Here is a 17,490-nt window from a genome sequence, read left to right on the forward strand (position 1 = left end):
TTGTCATTAGGCAAAAACTGAATCAGCTGCGTATTGTGCGTGAACTTTACTGTTGATATTGATATGATTGTAATATTTAATTTAATATGTGATATTCAAGATTTGTGAAGTCATAGAGCTCAGCATAACTCGAAACTTAATTTTTAAAAGTCTCAGTAGTCGTCTTGACAACTCAAACACTGCTGTCACCTCAACAGAAACCCCACCTCTGCTATCATTGTTTGGAGAATTAAAAAGACACGACTAAAGTAGCTCGCTTTTTTTTAAATGCTGGTGCACATCGCTCAACGGCAAAAACACAGGGCGCACAGGCGGTTAAAACGCAAAGTGTGCCGGCCACATAAGCAGCTCACAAAACAATCTGCCCTTAGTAAACCATTTTAAAAGATGCACCTCTTATTGTAAAAAAACATGTTCGGTGTGATCAGAGCTTTAGAATGGAGCCAGATCAGTCTCAAAAATAATACATTTATGAAATAAAATTCATACATGCACTGCAAAATTCGCATTTACAAAATCCAATTTGTACATTCAAAACACAGTTCATAAATACAACACACAATTTGTGAAGTAAAAATCCTAAATATTTTTGGCAAATGAATTGGATTTGTGTATATTATAATTCATGTTTTGAATTTACGAATTGGATTTGTGTATTCCTGAACTGTGTATTGAATTTATAAATGGGATTAGTGTATATTATTAATCGTGTTTTGAATTAGCGTTTTGGATTTGTTTATATTGTAAATTTTGTGTTTTTAATTGGTGAATTGGATTTGTGTATTTTTGAATTGTGTTTGGAAGTGGTGAATTGTATTTGTGTTTTTATTGTGCTTTGAATTGGCACATTTGATTCATGTAAAATTATTAATTGTGTTTTGAATTCATATATTGGATTTGTGTATTTTTGAATCACGTTTTAAATTGGCGAATTGGATTTGTGAATTTTTGATTTGTTTTGAATTTACTAATTGGTTTTGTGTGTCTATGAAACATGTTTTGAATTTATGAATTGGATTTATTTATTTTTGAATCGTGTTTTGAATTGGTGAATTGGATTTGTGCATTTTTGAATTGTGTTTTATATTTACAAATTGGATTTGTGTATTTTTGACTTATGTTTCGAATATAAGAATTGGATTTGGGTATTTCTAAATCATGTTTTGAATTCACAAATTCCATTTTTGTATTTCTGACTTGTATTTTGAATTGATGAATTGGATTTGGGTATTCTTGAATTGTGTTTTGAATTTTCAGATTGGATTTTTGTAAATGTGAATTGTGTTGTGGAAGTATGAATTATGTTTTGTAAATGTATTATTTTTTATTTTTAGACTGATCTGGCTTCATACTTAGAATTGATGCAGAATTGTTTTCTCAAAAAAATAAAATAAAATTAAATTAAATTAAATTAAATTAAATTAAATTAAATTAAATTAAATTAAATTAAATTAAATTAAATTAAATTAATAAAAAAAAATAAATAAATAAAATTCACCAAAGCTCTAATTTTAATTTTAATACTTAGTCATAAGTAGTATTTTTTTTTTGTTTTAATAGTTGCGTAGTCCATGGTCCTTAATTTATTGTATAGTTTTTTGTTTTTATATTCAGATACAATATATATATATATATATATATATATATATATATATATATATATATATATATATATATATATATATATATATATATATATATATGAATGTGTTTTTAATAACTTGACTGCTTTATCTGCCTTTGTCACCAAATTGCTCTTATGTTTCATCATAGATGCTTAAATTGCTTTTTCAGCATCTGATTCCACCCATTTTACAATTTAATCCACTTATCATCATGCTTTTAGAGTCAAAATAGGCTGTGAACTTGCTTCATGTCATACAAATATAACTTGGCTTCAGCCTGAGCTCAAACAACATTAGCAATGCTAGCAAGTTGAATCATGCTGAGCTGGGTGTGTTGGGTATTTCAACAGATACCCTGTACACTGTTCTCTAAACGTAAACCGCATTCGTGCATGTGTGTGTTCACATCTGTGAAGGACCCAATGCAGAGAAGATGCGCTGAAAGAGGAGCATGAAGGTGAGCGGCTAGATAAAAGTCTCATTGAAACATCTGAAGGTTGACTTTCTCCACACCAGCGCTGCTGCTGTATTTGTTTTGATGGCACAGAGGCAGATGGGTGAGGACACACCGCCTTTCTGCACCTCTCACTGACTAGTAAAGACTGAAACGCCTCGGGCGATGCCTGCAACCACAGGGAGACAGTCAGATGCTAACTCCTTTACTAATACAACAGCTCATACTCCCAAAACACACACACACACCACCTCACCCATGGTCTGTTGCATAGATGCTATCGATTATTCTGAGTTTGACAGCATTTGTTTTATGAAAATAGACCACCTTGGAGTACATTTCGAGAAAGGCTTTATGTTTTGGGTTTACGAGTGCAATCCATCAGAGTATTTCCCAACACGCATTTCTAAATAGAATAACGCAATCGTTGTTCAGGATTGAACAATAGGTATAGGCAGAATCTAGTGATGTCAGCAACTAGCAATGTGTTTTATTTTAGTATGTTGCAGTTTTATGGCTGAAAGAGACGTACACAACATTTTATTTATAAAACATATACACTACCTGACAGAATCTTGTCACCTATGCAAGTTTTAGAAACAACAAATAATAACTTGACTTCTAGTTGATCATTTGGTATTAGAAGGGGCTTATATGAAAGGCAAAGGCCTCTAGATTACGCTTATTATACCAAAATATAATATGATCATGCCTTGATTTTTAATGATTTAATTAGAACAGTAAGGTCGAACTTTGCTTAGACAAAAGTCTTGTCACTTAATAGAAATAATGTCCAGTAAGAATATAAAGTTATGCTGCAGTGGAGAAAGATTGAATATTGTGTCTCATTGGAGGACTGCATCAATACATCTCTGCAATGACTCAAATCACTTATTAATTAATAAAGTCACCTGGAATGGCAAAGAAAGTGTTCTTGTAGGACTCCCAGTGTTCATCAAGATACTTTGGATTCATCTTTAATGCCTCATCTTTCATCTTACCTTAGACATGCTCAATAATATTCATACCTGGTGACTGGGCTGGCCAATCCTAGATCGTGACCTTCTTTGCTTTCAGAAATTTTGATGGAGTGAGAAGGAGCGCTATCCTGCTGGAGAATTTACCCTCTCCTGTGGTTTGTAATGTAATGGGCAGCACAAATGTCTTGATACCTCAGGCTGTTGATGTTGCCATCCACTCTGCAGATCTCTCACAGCCGCCCATACTGAATGTAACCCCCAAACCATGATTTTTCCTTCACCAAACTTGACTGATTTCTGTGAGAATTATGAGTCCATGCGGGTTCCAGTAGGTCCTTTGCAGTATCTGTGATGATTGGGATGCAGTTCAACAGATGATTCATCTGAAAAAAATCTACCTTCTGCCACTTTTCCAAATGATCAGCTAGAAGTCAAGTTATTATTTGTTGTTTTAACACCTGGAATTATTTTGTTTTATTTTGTTGAAAGAAATTATGCGTTCATTTATTTGCTGGTATAGCATTGTTGTTGCTCTTTCAACTTTTTTAATAATCTTTCGTGAATATGTTTGTTTTAACCAGGTTTTTTTATAGAGAAGAAACTTCTGATGTCTGAGCTTTCACTGATATCTCTTTTATCTTTGTAAATTTTTAATTTAGTGGTTTTATTTATAAGAATTTGTATGATTTATTATGTACATTTTATATGATTTGCTTAACCCAATGAAGGTTGGGTTTAAAAAATCATATATTTTCAAACAGTTCATGAAATCACATGAACTCATACAAATTAGCTACATTTCTGACAATATCTAAAATAGTTAGGTTCCTTCATGAGATCCTGTTTCAACATGTTACTCAATACATTATTAAAATGCACTTAAAATGAGTTTTATTAACTTTTGTCAAACTTAAAATGAACCCTCACAAAATTGGTTTATTAAACGTCTTTCGAAGGAAAATTCCTCAGCTGAAATTGACCATTAACATTTTTGACACTGTAATTTCATTCCCCCCACATTTCCTAATGCACCTTTACCTTACTCTTGGTTTGTCTTATGAAAATAGACCACCTTGGAGTACATTTTAAGAAAGGGTTTATGTTTTGGGTTTACGAGTGCAATCCATCAGCGTATTTCCAAACACGCATCTCTAAATAGAATAATGCAATCGTGTTTTTCAGGATTGATCAGTAAGTAGTCGGAATTCAGTGACGTCAGCATCTCATCAAGAGCTTTCAAACCTCACAAGAATGAACATCCATTTTCCATATTGAAATATTGAACATGGCTGCAAATTATGCTGATTTAAATTTGAGATTTAGCCGGCTAACATGTCACATTTGTGAGAATGATTTGTGATTTTCCTTGGAAGCATCCGTTAGAATGGATTGAAAATCATAAACAAATCACGGTATGTTAATATATGCCACAAAATTGGGTTTATGAATTGATAAATGCCATCGAGTTTCATTACAGCTGTATAGTTTTCAGCTGTATTTGCATAACCGAATACATTTGGCTACATTTCAAGACAATTAAATGAAAAATGTGTTTATTGTAGAATTTTTTTATGAAATGCTTCCATTACACAACATTATATTTAAAATAAAATATGCTTGATTCTTTTGTTTTGTTTTGTTGACAGAAATTATGTATGCGTTTATTAGCCTTTATAGCATTGTTGTTGTTTTTCAAACTGTTTTTTTTGTGTGTGTGTGTGTGTGTGTGTGTGTGTGTGTGTGTGTGCGTGCGTGCGTGCGTGCGTGCGTGCGTGTGTGTGTGTGTGTGAGTGTGAATATATTTGTTTTAGGCCAGTTGCCTTTTCTGTGTGGAGTTTGCATGTTCTCCCCGTGGGTTTCCTCCAGGTGTTCTGGTTTCCTCCGGGTGCTTTGGTTTCCCCCACAGTCCAAAGACGTGCTATAGGTGAATTGGATGAACTAAATTGTCCATAGTGTATGTTTGTAAATGCCATTTAGTTTTTGCATTTACACACATACACTGTGGACAATTTACTTAATCTAATTCACCTAAAGCGCATATCTTTGGATTGTGGGGGGAAAACGGAGCACCCGGTGGAAACCCATACCAATTTACACAAATGTATAAGTGAAACCCATTGAAGAGGGTCATTTGACACATTAAACTTATTGGGAATTTACTAGCACAATGGTGTGCTTGCTGGAAACTAGGAATACTGGAAGCCTGTGCTGCTTTTCTCCTGCGTTATTGCAGTGGTGAAGGGCATCCACTGCGTAAAACATATGCAGGATATGTTGGCGGTTCATTCTGCTGTGTCAACTCCTGATTAATAAAGGAACTACGCTATAAAGAAAATGAATAAATGAGTTAATATTTGTTTTAATCATGTTTTTATTAGTTTAAAACAATTTCTAACTAATTTAAACTTTTGATTTCCCTACAGAAAAATCCAGCTTAAACCAGCCTTGGCTGGTTGGCTGATTTTAGCTGGTCAACCAGCCTGGTTTTAGAGAAGGTTTGGCCATTTCCAGGCTGCATTCCAGCCATTTCCAGCCTGGTCTTAGCTGGTCAGGCTGGGGGATAACCAGCTAAAACCAGCTTGACCAGCCTAGCCAGGCTGGGAGTCCAGCCAAAACCAGCTATGTCCAGCTTAAACCAGGCTGGTCAAGCTGGATTTAGCTGGTCATTTTCCAGCCTGACCAGCTAAGACCAGGCTGGAAATGGCCAAAACCCCTCTAAAACCAGCCTGGTCAACCAGCTAAAACCAGCCAATCAGCCTAGGCTGGTTTAAGCTGGATTTTTCAACAGGTTTCTGAACTTTTACTCTCATAAAGGCAGCACATTTCTTTTTATTTTTTATTTTTTTTTTATCTTTGTCGCTTTTTAATTTAGCAGTTAATTACAGTAGTAAGAACTCTTATGATTTAATTTGTACGTTTAATTATGATTTGCTCATCCCCAAACAAAGATTTGTTTAAAGTAGGGGTTCCCCCAAACCCCACACCTAAACCCAATCATATATTTTCAAAGGCTGTGTCTGAAATTGCATACTTCAATACTTTATAGTATGCTAAAATCAGTATGCAAACCAAGTAGTATGTCTGAATTCATAGAATTTGAAATACAGTATGCGAGAAGTTCCCGAATGACCCACTACTTCTACTACTGTATTTAGTAACATGTTGAGTGTTTTAAATTCACAAAGATCAGCTGTTCTGTCGATGAGCTGACAAACAAGCGATCCGCTGATGAATCGACGGATTTAAAATGCTCCAGTGTCGCTGTATTTTTAAAATTGCAGTATCAATTGTGACCGAATTCCAGTATCATGACGACACTAATTCTAACACTTTGTATGGGTGTTTCCCAGTACTAGGTTGCAGTTGGCAGAGCATCCGTTGCGTAAAACATATGTTGAAATAGTTGGGGGTTTAGTCCGTTGTGGCGACCTCGGAAATAGAGACTAAGCCGAAGAAAAATAAATGAATGAACTGCACTGTAAAACCCAACAGTTCGGAGTGAAGTTAACTCAAAATTGACTGAAAGTTAATTCTACTGATTTAAAAAGAGTTTTGAACTCAGTGTTGAAGGTAATAAGTTAATTAAATGCCTCATTACTTCAACCTAAATGGAGTAAGTTCACAGTACTCATACAGATTTGTTTTTTTAACTCAAATGGTTTGTTGCAATTGGTTTCCTCAAACGGTTTGAGTTGCCTTAACTTATTGAGTTTTACAGTACTCAGTTAGTTTGAGTTCTCTTCATTTATTGGATTTTACTTTGCTCAAATTGCTTATTCTGCTCAAATGGATCAAGTTTTGGATTCGTTTTTGAACTTAAATGGTTTGTTGCATTCGGTTTCCCCAAATGGAATTCCACCAAGTGTGCTTGGTTTTAACATAACTTTATTCTTTCATGAGTTCTTTACAAGTTTCTGACCACTTATATAATGTCTTCAATGTGCTGCCCATTGTGTTGGATTGTTAATGCAACCCTCTTCTCCTGCTCTTCGCACACTGATAGCAACACCGCAGGAGAAAATGCCAGCACAGGCTTCCAGTATCCGTAGTTTCAGTAACCAAGCAGGCCATTGTTTTTCTTGTGAAATTCCCAATAAGTTTGATGTGTCAAATGACCCTCTTCCTATTGAAAAAACAAAAGTTGGATCCAAGATGGCCGACTTCAAAATGGCCACCATGGTCACCACCCATCTTGAAAAGTTTGCCTCCTCACGTATACTAATGTGCCACAAACAGAACATTAATATCACCGAACATTCCCATTTTATTCAATTAATGGCCCACCCTACATTATGTTCAATGGAGGGAAAAGTTGTTTTTTTACTCAGGCATTTAAAAAGAACTTGATTTAGAGCAGTAATCACAATACCGTCATACAGTGAAATTGTGATCATTTTATCTAAACATATACTGGCACATACCTAGTTTCATCAACCTAAAATGAAGCATTACAAAATTGGTGAAACCTCTTTCAAAGATAAATTACTCTGCTAGAATTGACCACTAACATTTTGACACGTGATTTGCCTGTAATTTCATTCCCTCTGCATTTCCTAATGTGCCTCTACCTCTCTCTTACCACAACTTAGAGAGAGTCGCATGTTGATCCAGGGTTTGACAGCCATCCAAAAAAGGCTTGTGTAGATCGTGCCCGTCGCTTTGGGCATGAGGTCCAGAAAGAGAACAGACGGCTTTTAAATCAATAACACCCCAAGCTTGGAAGAAATTGAAAGCGATTACATGTTACATCCAAGTGTTGATATATGAGATCTATTGACAATGTCATGACAGAAGCTCTGAAGGCCTGGCTTTGTTATAGGCCCAAACGCACAATGCGACTTCCCATTTGCACCTCCTGCATGCTTGAAAGTGCTTTAATTAATTATTGGAAAGAGCCCAGTCTCTTTATTTCGACGTCCTTTGTTGCCCTTTCGCTTTAAAGTTATTTGTCTCTGGATGACCCTAGATTTCACAGCACATTGCCTCTGCTGTGTTTCTCCAAGAGGGACTCTCTCTTTTTTTTTTTTTTGCTGACAGAGAAGGAAATGTGATCTGTTAAATAAGTCATTCCCAAACGCTCACTGAGTTTTCGCCACCAGCAAAAGAGGCGAATGTGCTGAAAAGGCATGAGAGTGGGGCTAAAATATAGACAAGTAAGTTCTGTTGCTTTATTTCTCACTTTCTCTGATTTTAACCTGAATGTGAGGATTTTGGGATGATAGGTGGTTTCAGGTCTTACCGCGATTTGGAAAAGACAAGGTTTTAAAACCTCTAAAATATTCTGTTATACCGTTCTATGAAAATTAGTATTGAACAGGTCACCATTTATCTCAGAAAACATATAGGTGCCGATGACTTGAAATGTTCCCAGATGTTGGTAACAACCAAATAAATCCATATATGCAAGGAAAATAAAAATCTAATCATTTTACAAATGTAGTTATGTATACTAAACTTAAATGACGCAGGGAAAAAGTATTGAACACATGAAGGAAGGGAGGTGCAGAAAGGTAGTGAAAGCCCAGACAGCAGCTGAAATCTCTCAGTAGTTCTTCAGCAACCCTCTGCCCTTCATCAGTGTAAATAAATGTCAGCTGCTTCTGTCCAACATCTAAACTAGCAGGAGGATGAAGTTGAAGCCTGGGTAAACATTTCAACAAGACAGTGATCCAAAACACAGCCAAGGAAACTCTCAAATGCTTTCAGAGAAAGACAATCAAGCTGTAGAATGGCCCAGCCCATCACCTGACTTGATTCCAATAGAAATCCAAATTAAAGCTCAGATTTGATAGACGAGACCAACAGAACTATCATCAAGATGTTTACACACTGTTGAAGTCTGTGAAAAACTCGCACCTGAGCAATACATGTCACGTTATTCTCCATGCGAGAGGCGCCTTTATTTTACCATCACCAAAAAAGCCTTTTATATAAAGTATTAAATACATTTTAGTAGTTCAGTTCTTTCTCCTTGTGTCATTTCATTATCACACATAAAAAAATTCAGATTTTTTTGTTTTGTTTTATATTTATGTTTGTATCGTTTGGGTTTTTAACAAAATCTGGTTTAATTTCATGTCAACAGCTCCTTTAGAAATATTTTTCCCAGGAAAAAGCATGACATGTTCAATAGTTACTTTGCCAGCTTTCTAGAGTCCATTGTTATTATCTCTCATCAGACACAGCAAAGCATCCAGATTTTTGGAGCAATGTCACACATATATATATATAAATATATATATATATATATATATATATATATATATATATATATATATATATATATATATATATATATATATATATATATATATATATATATATATATATTTACTTGTTCAAACTACTTATTTAAAATGGGCTGAAACAACACAAATCTTGAGATTTCATTGGAACAACTTATGTTCGATCCACATAAATTTGTTAAAAGTGTTAAGTTCACTTAATCTATTTGTGTTGGGAAAACATGAATGAATTGTGTGGAACCCTGCATTTTTTACAGTGCATGACAGGAAAGTTTGGTAGAAGATTTGTTCATGAAATCATAATTGTGAAAATCCAGCACCCGGGACACATGTAACATGATTCTGACAAACTTATGACACTTCATTACGATGATGGATTCATGTGCTCTGCAGAATGGGAACATTATTGCTCCGTTCTAGAATCTAGTGAGCGGCCCATATTGACTGAGGCAGCGTGGTGCAAGTTCTTTGCAGATAAATCAATAAAAAATAAGTATGGTGTAAAATATGGAAATAACGGGATACTTCATTTGAAAATCACCATTTATTTAATCTATTTAACTGTTATCTTGTTTCTATATTCTGTTAAAGACAAAAGATCTTTTGACGTAAGCTAACCCTGTAACCTTTGACTTCCATAGTAAGAAAAACAAACAACCCAGCCTCATTCTGATTGCGTTCCCCTGTATACATTTCTGGAGAGTGCCAAATATGTCCCAGGAGCAACGTTTTTTTGCAGTTTTTTGTTTTCATGAATCCACCAGAGACTGCTGTGTATGCTTTTTGAGATCTCAAAATTTCCTTGCGAGTTCCCATCGCAACTGCTGTTCTCACCTAAATCCACCAGAGGCTGCTGACTGACTGACTGATCGATCAAATGACCCACCCTCCTCCTACAATAGTGTTTTCAAAAGCATCGATTGACCCATGCCCACCCACCTCCCTAAACCCAACCAATAGTGTTTTCAAAAGCACCGATTGACCCGCGAAAGAAAGAAAGTCAGGTTTAGAACAAGTAAAACAGGGGTCTTACTTACGGGCCGCCCTCCTTCTCTCTTCACTTCACATAATCATAAGTGGTAAACCCCCACCCCGGTCTTCATTTCACACGATCAAAGGTGTCACTATCCCCTCCCCCCGCCCGGTCGTGACTTCACGCGATCATAAGAATCGCTTAAACCCCCTGGTCTTCATTTCATGCTATCATAAGCGTCACTCTCTACAACCCCTCCCTCCCACCGGTCTTCAGTTCACACATCACACAACGGACGTTACAACATCCCTCATATCGTTTGTCAGTCACTGAAATGGCCCCTGGCCAAATTTGAGTTTGAGACCCCTGAAGTAAAAGGTAAGTAAATTACATATATTTAAGATAACTCTTTAAGTGCTCATTATTACATTAAAGGGGTCATATTATACTTTTGACATGTTGAGTTGCTCTCGTTGGCATTTTAAACAATTCTCTGTAAACCCTAGAGATGGTTGTGCGTGAAAATCCCAGTAGATCAGCAGTTTCTGAAATAGACCAGACCGTCTAGTACCAACAACCATGTAACGTTCAAAGTCACTTAAATCACCTTTCTTCCCCATTCTGATGCTGGATTTGAACTGCAGCAGGTCGTCTTGACCATGTCTACGTACCCAATTGCATTGAGTTTGTGATTGGCTGATTAGAAATTTGTGTTAACAAGGAGTTGGACAGGTGTACCTAATAAAGTGGCTGTTGAGTGTATTTATAATGATTTGTTGAATTGATTAGTGATCAATTTATTTATTTTATATTCACTTAACCAATAATTTTTTTTTTAAGTATCTCAGTCGTTACTTTCCCTGGTGATTAGTTACTTTTATATAATTTACTATAACTAACTACTCTTTTAAAGGAACTTGCTCAGCACTGTCCATATTTGAGTACGAGTGTTGGGTTTCAGTTGATCCAGAAATGACTGAAACACTGGTCTGGACAGCTGGTAGATGACTGGTAATTAGTGTCTGGTGTGTTTTGTAATCTCTCTCTATCTTGGCCAGTGTGTGTGTGTGTGTGGATGTTTTTCTTGGGCTCTGTGGCCTGGATTGATGCAGCACTTTTTCTGTTCTCTTGTGCTTTCGCCTGCGTGTTGTAAGCAGCAGTCAGTAACCGTGATGCATGTTGGGGAATTATATTACTCCTTGGCTACAGTTCTAGCTCAAATACATCTTTTTACTCAACAAGCTTATTTATTTGCCACTTCCTTTGCTACACAGTTTTTTCTTCTTCTTCTATTTTTCCCCCTCTAAACAAGAACACAAGTAGAAATCTCTCATGGTTAAGTAATATAGCCATAATAAATAGATCAGTCCTTCTTCAGGAGAGTGATGCAACTGTTATATCAGGGCAAAACATCTCAACACATTTTCCAGAGAGGCAAAGCGCTCATGAAAGCAAAGCCGTTAGTCGTTTTCCCAGCACTCCTCTTTAATTTAGATGAAAGAGGAGATTTCCTAATCACTTACAGCCCTCTTACTTCTTTTTAACTCATATGTTTCAAAATGCAGAGTCTCGTCAGTGGTTTCTCAGATGTCTATTTTGGCCACAAATCGGGCGGAAAGTGAGCGTTAGCGTTCATGGTTATGTGTGGCTGTAAGAAATGAATACTTTTATTCAGCCGAGGGTACATTAAATTGATCAAAAGTGACAGTGATGACGTGTAATGCTAAAACAGATTTTATAATGTGTGGTTTCTATTCATTAGAGCATGCCGAAAAATAAAAAGGTTTCCATAAACATTTTCCTGCCATCTTAGCTGTGTTTTTGTTTATATAAATCAGACGAGGGCTGTTGCCCTGCCGACCTTAATCAGATCTGAACCTGAACACTTAAACAAGCTTATCAGTAAAACCAGGCTCATTGGAAATACATTCCTCACCCTAAATGTGAGGAAAACGTAGAATACATTGCTTGGAGTACATTTGATTCAACGTTTCAGATGACAAATCTACTAGAGGGCGCTGTCTACATTTTCGTGAATCTTAAAATATGTTGCTTAAGGTAAGGCTCTTTCCACACAAGCACAAGTGTTTTTAAAACACACGAAAACGCAAGGTCAGGTTTCTGAAACCAATATTTTTTTGAAAACTCTGGCCAGGGTGAAGATTTTCCAAAACTCTGGGTACAGTGTGGTCGTGTGGGCACTACAATCGGAGTTTTCGCCTCAAGACTTCAATGTGTATGCTGTTTTCTTCTTTCTGATTGGCTAAAATGGCTGAAGATGCAAATGACAGAAAATTCCAAATCTGGCCACTTTATTAGGTACCCCCCCCTGCCTTCAAAATTGCCTTAATTCTTCATGGCATAGATTTAACAAGCCATACACGCTCACATTCACACACACTCATACACTACAGCCAATTTAGTTTATTTAATTCTCCTATAGCGCATGTTTTGGACTATGGGGGAAACCGGAGCATCCACACCAACACAAGACTCAAACCAGTGGAGAACATGAGTCTGATTCCAGCGACGCTCCAGGGACAGACGAGTCTTCGCTGAGGCCATCTTCCAGCCTCAACCACGGCGAATGAAGCTCTGCACAAGACTTTTGGCCAGCGGAGAAATTAAAATGGTCGTGCCCAACTGAGTCTGGTTCTCTCAAGGTTTTTTTTCTTCACTCCCATCAGGTGAAGTTTTTTTTCCCTCTCCGCTGTCGCCACTGCCTCGCATGGTTCAGGATTGGTAGAGCTACGCATCGATGAATTTGCTCTTCAGTGTTTGAACTCTCAGTAATGATTAAATCACACTGAACTGAGCTAAACTGAACTGAACTGAACTTAAACACTAAAAACTGAACTACACTGTTCCAGTTACTATGACCATTTATGTGAAGCTGCTTTGACACAATCTACATTGTAAAAGCGCTATACAAATAAAGCTGAATTGAATTGAATTGAATTGAAACCAGCAACCGTCTTGCTGTGTGGTGACAGTGCTAACCACTGAGCCACCTTACCGCCCTTGGATTAATATGAAAATAAACCATATTTTTGGAACGATACTTCAATTTAACAAAATGCTTTCCTAATATATAAACAGCTCAAAGCTAAAAGTCTTGGAGGAAGCTGGCGACCTTCACCGCCACATTTCTCCTTTTATTGCCACATCAGCACCAAGTTCCAGCCATGCCTAAGAGCCTGACAGCTGGACTGCCTCGCCAAACAAAGGCAGTCGACCGCTGACGTTCCTGACAGGGCAAACACACACCTTAATTAACGCCTGTCACGCTCCTCTGATTAAGGGAAAGATGAATCTGCGTCGGGATTCGTTGAGTAGGGTGAAGAAAGACACACAAGCGTTGGAAAATTTCAGGTTTGCAAACAAAGTTGCTGTTTGAGAATAAATTAATGCAGATGAGCTGCACTGTTTGAGGGAAGGGGGAGAGATTCGTTTAGCCACTGATTTGTGCAATTTATATATATATATTGAAATGACTGCTTTTTCTTTATTACTCTATTAATTTTGAATAGACAACAGTGCTTACCACAAGTTTAAATTATACTTATGGTGGTGGAAACACAACATTTACCCACATCACATAAATAGCTGACTATATGCGACAAACAAAACATAATTTAAGTTTTAACAATCATTTTGTTTATTATCACACTGTTTCTTTTCAAAGGGTTGAAGTAAAAAAGTATAAAAAATAACACTATATGTCTTTTATGCTGTATTCACACCAGACGCAGAACGCGCAGATAAATCGCGCTATTCGCGCGTAAATAGCCGTGTGAACATTTGAGTTTACTCGCTTCATTCGCGCGTCAAACCCCGCTTCATTCGCGTGTCAAATTTACTTCAGCGTCGATACGTTTAGGGTCGTGTCTGAGTCCACTGCATCCTTTCAGAGGTGCATCCAGCTCTGTGAGCTCATAAACTCCTCCAGAAACTTAACCTGGATGACGGAGGCTTTTAGGCTTCCGAGTTTGATGAACTGTCGGAACACCGACAACATGTTCTCGGTCACAATGACGCCCCCACAAGAGCAAGCTTCTGATTGGTTAACGTGGCGCGAATGTACGCTGAAGTTCAGATTTTCGAATTCTAGAGTTTCGAGCGAAACGCTCGTTAAGAGCGTCAAATGCGCAAAACGCTCAATTCACCCCGCGCCATTTGCGCAATTTGAGTCATTCGCGCCGCGCCATTCTCGCGTATCCGTCCGCAGGATGTCTATCCGTGCGTTTGCATTGACTTAATATGTAAATCACTCACGTTTGACGTGCGTGCCGTGTCTGGTGTGAACGCAGCATTATACTATTGAGGAGTCATGTGCATGCACTGACAGGCAGGTAAAATCTACTTCTCTCTCGCCATTTCAAGTTCAATGTAAACATGAGTGCCAAAGCATTTTTGATATGTATAAAATATGTAATATATTGACATATCAAATTAATAAAATCTAAATTAATATAAGTGAAGTTTATTTATAAACCAATTTCGAGAGAATCAGGTGTTAATGATTGATCACAGCTGGACCCACATTAGCCAATACACGATTCTCCAATCAGACGATTCCTAAGTCACTGTAAATAACCATAGTCTTCATACAAGTCATCTTCATCTTGAAGAATCCCCCATCCTCCCTCATTTCTCCCCCTTTTTTTCTTTGATTGTGCGGCACGGCGGCCCAGTGGTTATCCGTGTTGCCTCACAGCAAGAACATCTATGGTTCCATTCCTTTTCGGGCCGGTTGGCATTTCTGTGTGGAGTTTGTCTGTGCATGTTCACATGGGTTTCCCCCAGGTTCTCTGGTTTTCTCCCACCATCCAAAGAGATACATCAGAAGTAAACTGACCAAAACAAATTGGCAATATAGTCAAATTTCTAGCCAAAAGTATTTTTCCTTAAAGCAATTTGTTATTAGCCACAAATAAGCGGGGGAGTTCTTGAGATCTGCCTTAGCTCAAACTCCCCTCTCACCTTACAAATAGGAGGGAACCCAGGGCTCGAGGATCTTTTAAACTCAGGGCTCTCTCCCGGGACAGTATGCCAAACTAGCTTATAATCAATCATCAGCTAAGTGTGAACTCTTGAAATTAAAGAAAAAATAATAAAAATAGACAAGCGGAAACAGACAGCATCTCCCAATAATTATAATAATTACAAGATTAAAACTAGATTATACAGTTGTATTATAATTCAGTATTATTCACCCCCCCTTTGATTTATTTGATTTATTTGATTTATTTTTTCAATATTTCCCAAATGATATTTATCAGGGAAAGGAATTTTTTACAGTATGTCTGATAATGTTTTTTCTTCTGGAGAAAGTCTCATTTGTTTTATTTTAGCAAGAATAAAAGCTGTTTTTCATTAAAAAATAAAAATAAATTAAAAAAAACATTTTAAGGTCAATATTATAATTTTTTTTCAATATTATTATTATGTCACGATAGTCTACGAAACAACACATCATTATACAATAAATTGCCTGTATATATCAATCACCAAATTTGAGTTCATGACTGTAGCACTGCATACTGTAGCAAATGCCTCTCATTATATCATCTGTGTGCATTTCAAGAAATATTAAAAAATAGAAAATAGAAAAGCAAACAAAAAAGACAGAAACTTGCTTGTATATCAGCTAATATTCTCATCTAAATGACACTACAACTTGTTACGTTGTACTGTCTTTTAAAATATCATTTTAAACTGTCCTACACCAACTATCCTCTATAGCAGGGCTGCCCAAACTCGGTCCTGGAGGTCCGGTGTCCTGCATATTGTAGTTTCAACCCCAATTAAACACACCTGAACCAGCTAATCAAGCTCGTTCTGGGTATACTAGAAACTTCCAGGAAGGTGTGTTAAAGAATGTTGGAGTTACACTATGCAGGACACCGGCCCTCCAGGACCGAGTTTGGGCAGCCCTGCTCTATAGACTTACTTCTAGTTAAAAGGGAAAAGTTTCTAAGGTATGTTTTAAAGCGAATGCTCAAACACTATAATGATTATATTGCACATTTTACTTTTTAGATTTGTTCACAATCAAACATCATTTGCTGTTTTTTTTGCCAGTTAGTTAATAAATACATCCAAATTTAAAAAACACATAGTTCATGGTAGGGCAGCATGGTGGCTCAGTGGTTGGCACTGTCGCCTCACAGCATGAAAGTCACTAGTTTGAGTGCCAGCATGGTCAGTTGTCATTTCTGTGTGGAGTTTGTATGTTCTCCCTGTGTTGGCATGGGTTTCCTCCGGGTGCTCCGTTCGTTTCCCGCCACAGTCCAAACACATACGCTATTGATTAATTAGGCATAATAAACTGTACTGTGTGTGTGTGTGTGTGTGTGTGTGTGTGTGTGTGTGTGTGTGTGTGTGTGTGTGTGTGTGTGTGTGTGTGTGTGAATGAGTGCGTATAGATGTTTCTCAATACCGGGTTGTGGCTGGAAGGGCATCTGCTGCATAAAACATATGATGAAATAGTTGTCGGTTCATTCCGCTGTGGCGACCAGTGATTAATACGGGACTAAGCCGAAGAAAAATAGATGAATGAATAGTTCATGGTTGTCTCAGAGTTCAGCAACCCTCTCCCCGAGTATTTGTTGTGGAGTCCAGCAGCATCAGTCTTCTTGTCTTCTATAGGCGCTCATCATCTGCTCAGGTCTGCTCATCTCTCTAGCCTTCAGCCATTGATTTTGATGCAATAATATATGAGCTGTACATATGGCAGATGGACAGCTCCTGCAGAGATGGGCTTGGAGTTTTTTTACAGCACATACTCAGTGGCAGATGAGGGCAGGAGGTTTTGATGCGATTCAAATGGTTGGAGACTGAACCAATGACCTCAGGGAAAGCAGCAGGGTTTTGGTACGTGAGACGATTCCATCATCTCGAAGGCAAACTTCACATTGTCCATCAACTTTTCTCATTTATCACAGGCAGGGAAGTGGGAAACTGTTAGTGGGGTTAATTAGCCGCGATGTTGAGCTATTATTGTGTGCTGTAGAGTATAAACCGGGGAGCTGCGTTAAAAGCCACCGCCTGCAAATCTTTTGTGTTTCGTAAACAAAATGTGCAAAAATGCTCAGCGTGTTAACTTAGCGTGTTTGATTTGGTAATCAGATTCAAGAGGGGGAAAGAGTCACGTAAACGACAGGAGGTCCCTGACCCATAGGGGGTCCTTGGCGGGGCAGTAGGGGGTTTG

General features: G+C 37.4%; 1 protein-coding gene across 30 annotated transcripts in view; it reads left to right on the forward strand.

Moving 5' to 3' along the window:
• Positions 1-17,490, forward strand: part of camta1b (calmodulin binding transcription activator 1b) — a 694,205-nt gene that overhangs the window by 311,301 nt on the left and 365,414 nt on the right. The gene's annotated exons all lie outside the window — the stretch shown is intronic.

The sequence above is a fragment of the Danio rerio genome, chromosome 11 (assembly GCF_049306965.1).
Source record: "Danio rerio strain Tuebingen ecotype United States chromosome 11, GRCz12tu, whole genome shotgun sequence".
Lineage (NCBI taxonomy): Eukaryota > Metazoa > Chordata > Actinopteri > Cypriniformes > Danionidae > Danio > Danio rerio.